Raw genomic sequence first — 10,678 nt, 5'->3', positions numbered from 1 at the left:
AGCTTTGCTTTCTACAGATGCGCGCGTTCCTCTGATAAGATATATTTGTTTGATGCCTGCGCGAAAGACGTCTGTGTCTATGTATGGACAGCGCTCTTATGGACAGTTTCTTTAATTCAGTATTTTTTGCAATTGCTTGGTTTCTTACTGAGATTTATTACCCCACCCCTTTTCTCATCTTAGAAACTGAGGCAATGAAGACGTTCTGGTGACTGCTGACACGAGAACCAAACGCATTATTCGGCTCTGGTTCAGCATTTTCTGGAGAGCTCTTGAAACAAGATCTTTTCTCTTGTTACTGTGTCTAGGTTTTCCTAATGCTTAGAAACCTGTTTTGTGGTGACGCAGCTCACTTGAACACAAACAACACAGAAGAGCTTTGTGTGTCCCACCACTGCAGGTGGTCTGTCTCCCAACAAGCCCCCAGGGTCTCCTGAGCTACTGTTGCATTCCTCTCTGAGGGTCTGATTTAGGTCACCAGAGTATACACAAATAGTCTTTCCTGTACCGCTATGCTATTTGGATGGGAAGAGATGAGATAGTTTGAAGGATCCTCCTTCATCCATGATTCTACCAATCTGAAAATACTAGAGAAAACTGTCCAGATGGTGTGGCAACCACCTTTAATCCCAGTACTGAGGAGGCAGAGGCAGGCGGATCTTCTGAGGCCAGCCTGGTCTATCTAGCAAATTCCAGGACAACCAGAGACCCTGTCTCAAAAAGAAAAAAAAAAAAGAAAAAAGAAAAGGTCATCATTATTAAACAAGTGTAGATCCCACCCCCTTTCTCATTCCCTAAACAATATAATACTAGCCACTATCTGCATCATATTAAATATTAAGAGGTGAGTGTTCCTTATCTAAAGGATTCAGGCCTGAGACTTTTAATGGATGTATGAATGTTTTGTATATAAAAGGAGACCAGATTCACTTTAGGCAACACAGCAGAGATTCAGCCCTTACACATAATGTACATTTATGTTCATAAACACCATATACTTAGAACCTTAAGGTGATTTTGTACAGATTTAAAAAATAATTTTGCATGCCTCCCCATATGTAGAAGGGGATGGAAAGGGAGGATCGTGTCAGCAAAAAAGTTTCAAATTTTAGAAGAGTTTAGGTTTTCAGATTAGCTATGCTCCACCTGCATTAGCAACCTAGAGCTGACTTAAAGGAAACTGGATATTGTTTATATGCAAAACCAACTGTGTTTTGTATAAAGGACCCGAACACCAACAGATCTTCATATCTACAGAGGGCCTGAAATCAATCCTCTGATTACACAAGAGTGAAGTCTGTACATGCATGCATTTTATTAAACCTGAATCCCACCTGTCTGCTGCTTTCCACTGCATGGGACTGAGAATAAGTAAATGTACATGAAGCAGATGGCCCTTTCATCAGTCTGAGATGCGGGACAGGGGTGAAGTCAGCCCAGGCATGGTGTGGTATGGACTGAGCCACTTAGAACATTTTTCTCCGGAACAGTAACCAACTTCCCTTTGTTCCAGAGGTGAGGAGCAGTAACTGTGACTCTAGAATGATTAAAATGATTAGCTCAGACATATTTAGTTCAGATGAAACATGGCCCTGAGATTTTGTGAATGCCATTCCAAAGTTGGGGGGAGTAACTTATATTTTCATCTATCTATCTATCTATCTATCTATCTATCTATCTATCTATTCATCTATTCATCTATCAATTTGTATCTAGAATGGGAAAGTCCAAACTTAAGAAGTAGCAACCTAGACAGTTTCATTTTCAGCATCTCAAAAAAAAGCTTAATTTTAAGTGGATATATATTTAGTGTTTTACAGTGAATCTCCCTGAAGGGGATTTTTGGGGGGGGCATGCCCCTCCCCTGCCTGGTGTGTGTGTGTGTGTGTGTGTGTGTGTGTGTGTGTGAATTATATATTTATAGATTATATATAAGATTTAGATTCCTTGCAATAAGCATGACGACCAGAACTCCACTAACCATCAGATTCCTTGGTAGAATTACACTTCTGATTCAGTTCTTGTCTCCTCCCATCTTCTCTGGCAGTTCAACAAAGAGTAGCCAGACCCAGACTTAAGACAGAAGCCAGAGGATGAGCTCCTTGTCTTACGACCACCACTGGAAATGTTCAGTAGAGGACTTGTCCTCTGAGACGCTCTCATCTCTCTGACTCTGCGTCTACCTCTCACTCTCTGGTCCTGATGTCTTCTTGCTGTCCCTCCTTCCTCATGCTGTTTCTCCACCTTTTTCCACTTCATAGTTCTCTGCTGGGGTGGGGTCTCCTGGGGTGCTCCTATCAGAATGGAGCCCCTTACTCTATTTTTCTGTGCTTTGTTTGCCTCGATGTAGATAGCACATTTTCCTTCTTCTTATCTCTAGAGTAAAGGCCTAGAAAAATCCTGACTCACAGCTGTCATTAAAATATTTGAATCAAAGAACATATTATGGAGCTGGAAAGGTGGCCTAGCAGTTAGGAGCCCTGGCTGTTTTTGCAGAGGACCAATGTTCAGTTCCCAGAACCCACATGGCAGCTCATGACGATCTGTAACTCCAGTTCCAGGGTATCTAATGCTTTCGTCTAGCCTTGCAGGATTTCTACATGCATATGGTACACGCACGCGCGTGCGCGCACACACACACACACCTCTCTCACACACACAATACACACATGTCTCTCTCACACACAATACACACACGTCTCTCTCACACACACACAGTCACAGGCATATAACTCTTTCACACAATATGTATAAAAATAAATATATTTTAAGAAAAAGACAAATTAAGGACACTCCGCAATTGATTGACAACACTGGACTTTGTTTACATCTTTAGAGATATGAGTTTATTGATGCCACCCATTGTATAATAAAACACAAAAGATACAGTTTGTTGGAAAGGGAAAACTGTGTAACCAAAACGAGTTCATCATCAAAGTGAACGTGCTGTCTTCACATGGAAAGTGTCACAGAGGGGAAAAGGACACTTTTCATCTTGTCCTTTCCATACTTAAAAGTCTGCAAGAGCTCTGCTTATAAACTTAAGGTCTCTTTCTCAGTGTGACAGCAGGGCCCGCTCTATTCTCCCCACAGCAAGCTGTCGAGACTCAGGGTTTACACAGGGTTGACTTTCAAGTCACCAAATTAGTCTCTCTTCCTTCACAGTGTCCCAGAATCCTCACAATGGTTTTCCAGTACAGGACCCGCACAATCAGGCTGGAGGAATTTCTTTGGAGCTGTGGTAATAACTGGGTGAGCCCTCTGAGACCCAGAGAAGACCCCGACTGCCCTTAAAGACAGCATATGCCAGCAAACCCCTGTGAGCCGGTTCTGACTTGGGGATTGTACTGGACATTCCTCTGAGCCTCCTGAGCTAACAGCTAATTTGCTAGTCATTCTCACTTCTGCCTGAATTTTTCCTGCCTCCGAGAGACCAGACACTCACTCGCTTGCAAGTCTTCTTCCTGCTTCTTGCTCAGTTCTTAACCTGGAAGTGCAATTTTAACAGCTGCACGCTCTAAGTTCACTATGCTTAGCTGTGAGCATCTTCATCTGCAACGGCTCGTTCTTTTGTAGAAAATCTGGGAAAACAAGAAAAATTGCAACGTATCCCTAATTCCCTCTGCTGCTCATAGTACACGTATCCCTTAAAATTAATCTGGTGAAACCGCAACTCTGAGATGATGGTATTAAAAGGTGAAGTCTTTAAGTGATCATTGTGTCATAAAGGAGCCTCGTTAATTACATTGGTGCCCTTAAGGAAAGGATGCCTGAGAGAGGTCCCTCGACCTCTCAAGGCAGTGAATGCACAACGAGACGCTGTGTCCGTAGAGTTGGAATCAGACGATCCCCAGTCCACTGGATCTTCCAACACACTGATCTTGGACTTGGCAGCCTCCAGAACTGATAGAAATAAAATTCTGGCTTTTTTCCTAAGCCAACCTCTAGCACTTTACTAGAACAACTATAGTAGGAACCCTCTTAGCCCTCTGCTCAACAATGACAAGTATTTTCAGATCACATGGCGCAGGCTGTCTTACCAAAACTCATATCGCAGTAACCAGTCAGTTGATAATAAGTTCATGCCCCCACCATAGCTTATGAAGTATTTCCCTTAGGTGGCAAGGAAAAAAAACTCACATAGGAACTGATTATGCCAGAAGTAGACTGTACTAAGTCTTGACAGCTTTCCAATAAACTAATATACTAACGTTCAAAAGCAGGAATTGGTTGTGGCAAGTATACCCCATTTTAAACCTCGGTGTCTTGTAAGAGAATATAGAGCTAAGCAGAAGTGATAGTAAAACCGAGGCTAAGGCTGTGTCACACAGAGTCCAAAGTGGCCCCCACTCCTGGGCAAACCATGCCACTGAGACATTGGAATCAGCAGATTCCTCAGAGCTTCTGTGGCTGTGCTGCCTGAGAAAACAGTCACAAGGGGACTGGTTTTCTTTTAGCCGCAGTGACAGCTGGCCTAAGCTAGCAGGAATTTCTGTCACCAAAAACTCAGGCAATCTTAAAGGAGAAATGTCTTGTCTATGAATGCCGGGGATGGTGTGAAGTAGAAAAGGAGACATCTTGTGAATCGTTGAATATATACTGACAGGAGAGGGAAAAAGAAGTCTACTGAACTAACTTTCAGGTTTACTATGAAACTTCCAAATGCAAGTGGTGTGCCTATGTGTATAATATATAAAGATGTGGGTACGTCCCTAGATGCCTAGAACAAATGAAACTCAAGACGGATGATCAAAATGTGAATGCTTCACTCCTTCTTTAAAAGGGGAACAAGAATACCCTTGGCAGGGAATAGAGAGGCAAAGATTAAAACAGACACAGAAGGAACACCCATTCTGAGCCTGCCCCACATGTGGCCCATACATATACAGCCATCCAATTAGACAAGATGGATGAAGCAAAGAAGGGCGGGCCGACAGGAGCCAGATGTAGATCGCTCCTGAGAGACACAGCCAGAATACAGCAAATACAGAGGCGAATGCCAGCAGCAAACCACTGAACTGAGAATAGGACCCCCGTTGAAGGTATCAGAGAAAGAACTGGAAGAGCTTGAAGGGGCTCGAGACCCCTTATGAACAACAATGCCAAGCAACCAGAGCTTCCAGGGACTAAGCCACTACCTAAAGACTAAACATGGACTGACCCTGGACTCTGACCTCACAGGTAGCAATGAATATTCTAGTAAGATCACCAGTGGAAGGGGAAACCCTGGGTCCTGCTAAGACTGAAGCCCCAGTGAACTAGATTGTTGGGGGGAGAGCGGCAATGGGGGGAGGATGGGGAGGGGAACACCCATAAAGAAGGGGAGGGGGAGGGATTAGGGGGATGTTTGCCCGGAAACTGGGAAAGGGAATAACACTCGAAATGTATATAAGAAATACTCAAGTTAATAATAAAAAAAAGAAAGAAAGATAGATGTGGGTACGTATTGGTGCTCCATCCTTTTTTTTTTCTTTATTAACTTGAGTATTTATTTACATTTCGATTGTTATTCCCTTTCCCGGTTTTCGGGCCAACATTCCCCAAACCCCTCCCCCTCCCCTTTTTATGGGTGTTCCCCTCCCCATCTTCCCCCCATTACCGCCCTCCCCCCAACAATCACGTTCACTGGGGGTTCAGTCTTGGCAGGACCCAGGGCTTCCCCTTCCACTGGTGCTCTTACTAGGATATTCATTGCTACCTATGAGGTTAGAGTCCAGGGTCAGTCCATGTATAGTCTTTAGGTAGTGGCCTAGTCCCTGGAAGCTCTGGTTGCTTGGCATTGTTGTTCATATGGGGTCTCGAGCCCCTTCAAGCTCTTCCAGTCCTTTCTCTGATTCCTTCAACGGAGGTCCTGTTCTCAGTTCAGTGGTTTGCTGCTGGCATTTGCCTATGTACTTGCTGTATTCTGGCTGTGTCTCTCAGGAGAGATCTATATCCGGTTCCTGTCAGCCTGCACTTCTTTGCTTCATCCATCTTGTCTAATTGGGTGGCTGTATATGTATGGGCCACATGTGGGGCAGGCTCTGAATGGGTGTTCCTTCTGTGTCTGTTTTAATCTTTGCCTCCCTATTCCCTGCCAAGGCTATTCTTGTTCCCCTTTTAAAGAAGGAGTGAAGCATTCGCGTTTTGATCATCCATCTTGAGTTTCATGTATTCTGTGCATCTAGGGCAATTCAAGCATTTAGGCTAATAGCCACTTATCAATGAGTGCATACCATGTGTGTTTTTCTGTGATTGGGTTACCTCACTCAGGATATTTTCCAGGTCCATCCATTTGCCTATGAATTTCATAGTCATTGTTTTTGATAGCTGAGTAATATTCCATTGTGTAGATGTACCACATTTTCTGTATCCATTCCTCTGTTGAAGGGCATCTGGGTTCTTTCCAGCTTCTGGCTATTATAAATAAGGCTACTATGAACATAGTGGAGCACATGTCTTTGTTATATGTTGGGGCATCTTTTGGGTATATGCCCAAGAGAGGTATAGCTGGGTCCTCAGGTAGCACCATGTTCAATTTTCTGAGGAACCTCCAGACTGATTTCCAGAATGTTTGTTTGGTGCTCCATTCTTAACAGACTCCATATATGTACACACAGACACACACACACACACACACACACACACACACACACACACACACACACGTGTATGTTTGTGTATCATATAATTTGTTTTTACTTCTGTGGTCGATGAAGCCCACCTTGATGACTGTATAACAGAGAAAACCTTTTGTAACAGGCTCCCCAGATAAAACCTTTTGTGTGAACCTTCCAACTCTTCAAGTTAGCTGCTGCCTCAACAGAATACTGAAGCAAGAGGCCTTAACTCAGCAGCTCTGGGAGACCCTAGACAGAGCAGAGATTGGAAATCCGAAGACTCCTGTTTTCCATAGAGGACTAAGTACTTAGCACATTGGAGACCTAAGACAAATCTTAGTAGTGTGAGGTATATTCTGTTGCTTTTAAAAAGCAAAATGAGTTTGAGTGCCAGTAGCCCATGTACAAGGAAGACCTAGAAATGTAGAAATGTAAAAAGTATAGTTTAATTACCTCCAGGGTCCCTGAAGCCAAGACTGAGAAGTGTTTTGTGAACACCACGAGGACACAGACTGTGGCAGAAATCAGCAAGACTGGCAGATTATTTTACATATGTTTGGTAGTTTTCATGAGGTAGAAAAAATGGGTCTAAGAAACAAATTATGGTTAGCCATTATAACTATTATATATAGAATTCACTGTTCCTTATTAGGTGGTGTGTGTGTGTGTGTGTGTGTGTGTGTGTGTGTGTGTACACACGTGCATGTATGGGTAAGTGTGCGTGTACACTCATGAAGGCAGAGGTGGGTATCTGTCACTTCCATCATTCTTTTTGAGACAGGGTCTCTCACTGAACCTGGAGTTTAAGAACAGCCTGCATTGGCTGACCATTGAACTTTAGAGATCCTCTCATCTCTGCTTCCCCAGTGCTGAGATTTCAAGGTCCACATCATGCCTAGCTTTTTACTCATCACAGTCAGACGAGCACTTTAGCAACTGAGCCATCTCCCTAGCCCTCTGTTACTATGTAGATGGAATTGTATTATCCCAAAACCTGTAAAATTGGAAACTGTGGGTTTTTTTTTTTAAAAAAAAGTGGCACTAAAGGTACCTCTGGACACCCATGTTTGTTCAGAGAATGAGCTCTGGAAGTTGTGCATGCTCTAAGGACAGTATAGTCCTTGGTGCCTGCTTGAAATGTGAGCAAGATGATGGGGAAGAGGGAAAACCAGAGTGAAGCAAAGGTCACTGAGAAAGGGTGGACAGGAGAGGAGTGTTCCCCTCAGAAAATAGTGTCAGGACCCAAGCAGGAAGCCTGCCAGCTCCCTGGGAAGAAGGTATTCGCTGTGTCTGCCTGTTGGGGTTCCATAAATGCCACAAATCAGTGAGGCTGGACACTGCTCTCCCAAGTGAAGCTGTTCTGTGCGTTTCCCACTCAGTCATGGACTGTGCATTATACAACTGTTTGGGCCCAGCTAGCATTGGGCTATCAATTTATAAAGCACCTATAGCAAGGCTTAAGAGAACTTTCATTATAAAATTATTAATGGAGATATAAAAACAAATCGTCATTCTTGTTGCCAGAAGATCTGAAAGAGTTGGATTCAGTTTTGAGTGCTAGTTAAGAATCCCTCGGCCAACAACACTCCTGTCCGTGCACAGCCTGATATATCTGTGTGACTGCAAAGATTTTGGTAGATCATATTATCTACTAAAATACCCAATACTAAGATTAGAAATTTTGTTTGGTGTGATATAAGTGAGAATAGGTTACTTACTATAGTTAGTAAAATTCAATTATTGGTGGCCAAACACAGAACCCAAAAAAGTAGGGATGCTTTATTCACAAATGAGGATTAGCGTTGTGAATGGAATAAATACGTGAAATTTAATGATTCAGGGACCCGAGTCTTCCACACTGTGAGGCCACTGCACACCAGGGCTTTGAGATTGGCTCTGTGGGAATGTTTGGTGTCAGCATTTCAGGAGACTCAGTTTAAGGCTAGCCTAGGTATTCGTTTGCTTTTCTGTTGCTGTGATGCATAGTACTGACCAAAAGCAACTCACGGAGGGAAGGGTGCATTTATTTCTTTTTTTCACACAATCTTCAATTTGAAGTCAGTGCTAAGGGCTATGCCATCCTTTGAGCATTCAGAACTTCCATGGCTCATTCTCTGAACAAATGTGGATGTCAAAAGGTACCTTTAGACCCCCTTTTAAAATCACCATAATACTTTATATTTTTTTTTGGCTAATATAATTCCATCTGCATAGTAGCAGGGGGCCCGGAAGATGGCTCAGTCAGCAAAGTTCTTGCCTGCCTCAGGACCTGAGCTCTATCCCCAGCATCCACATTTAAAGACATCATTTAAATGCTTGCAAGGATGAAGCTCAATAAAATTATCAATAGCAATGCAATGCACGGCATCCATAAAATTATATAATGGACAGAAAATGAGATCAGAAACCAGGGGAGAAAATCGGCCATAAAAACAGAGGGGAGAAAGAAAATGGAAAATAAGCACATTAAACCCACGGCTGTGCTTACCATCTATCCAAAAGCCATCAGAGAAGATCAGGGTGGGGAGGAGGCACAAACCAAGAATGATGATCTTGGGTGCCTTGGTGGCCCAGTCCTAAAAATGGCATACATGTCTTATGCTTGGATTATTGGTCTGACTGTGCATGGTAATACAGGTCTTTGGTGCCAGCACTCAGCTGAGGCAGGAGGATGGCAAGTTTCTGGCTAGGAGTTTTTTTTTTTCTGCTATGGTTATAACACTGACAAAGAAATTAAGGAGAGGGGAGGGTTTGCTTAGTTGACATTTCCATGTCACAAGCTGTCATTGAGAGAAGTCAGGGCTAGAGTCTGAAGTCGAGACCATGAAAGAATGTGGCTCACTGGCTTGCTCAGCCTGCTTTCATATACAGAATAGGGCTCCCTGCCCAGGTTTGGCAATGCCATGGTGGACTAGGCCCACCTCTACAAGTTGGCTATCCCCAAAGTGCCCTTCAGACACTCCCAGAAGATAATCTGATGGGGATTGTTCAACTGGGGTTCCCTCTTCCTAGATGTGTCCAGTTTTAAACTGCGTAACGTGACACTGTCTCAAAGACAAAAGACAAAACCAAACAAACCTACAAGAACTACCAGAGAGAAGGCCCAAAGGGCCTTATCTGCTTGATACAGGGTCATGTACAATTCTGCACCGTGGCGTGCTCCTGAGCAGTGTTTCTACCACAAGTGCTTCCCATCAATGAAATGTGAGCCACGGGTTCGTTCTTCAGAGAAACTGTTCACTGAGTACAAAGCAATCTGGATCACAGTCCACTAGTTTCATCACCAAAGACTTTTTTTTCTTCAGATACTGCACAGAGACAAAGCCTTCTGCATCCCCTTTATCCAGGTGCGACTCAAAGAAATATAATGAAAAAATAAAACGGATTTTTTGAACTGTGTATGGTGGTTATTTTCCTTTTTCTCTTTTATTTTAATAATTTTATTTTTCTTGACTATTTTATATATTTACATTTCAAATGTTATCCCCTTCCTCTCATCTCTCATACCCCTTCCCCCTCCCGCTGCTTCTATGAGGATGCCAAAATGGATTTTTACTACTTTGTCTTTTAATACATTTCCTTTGCTTTAAAAATATTTTAATAGCAAGTGAATGAGTTCTTCAGTTCTGACCCTGAAAGAGTGGCAGAGCCAAATTTACCCATGCACTGTGACTAAACAGAAAGGTAGATAAAAATACATGAAATGGTTGTTTGCAGGCATAAGAGAGGGATCCGTGAGAAGGCAGCAAACCCTGCTGCCCCCTTAGTTCCTCCCCTACAGCACATCACAGACTTCAGAGAAGGAAGTCCCATGGTGACAGGTCCATTTCCCACCACAGAAGAGACAGAAGCTGGTGAAAGAGGCTGATGTTGAACACAAAGGCCTGTACAGAAACAGGCCCCAAATCTGCACAGGATACCATGAGCCCCTGCAGGACACCAAGGCACAAACTGCAAAGTGGTGAAGCAGAGTTGCCTGTAAGTCTCGAAGCTCCAAGTCTGGACCAGACAGAGCTATGAGTCTTCACTGACACTCAGGGTTTCTTTACTAGGACCTCAAGCTAGCTATATCTTAATAA

This window comes from Rattus norvegicus, chromosome 2, assembly GCF_036323735.1.
Source record: "Rattus norvegicus strain BN/NHsdMcwi chromosome 2, GRCr8, whole genome shotgun sequence".
Taxonomy (NCBI): Eukaryota; Metazoa; Chordata; class Mammalia; order Rodentia; family Muridae; genus Rattus; species Rattus norvegicus.
This window is presented reverse-complemented; position numbering follows the sequence as displayed.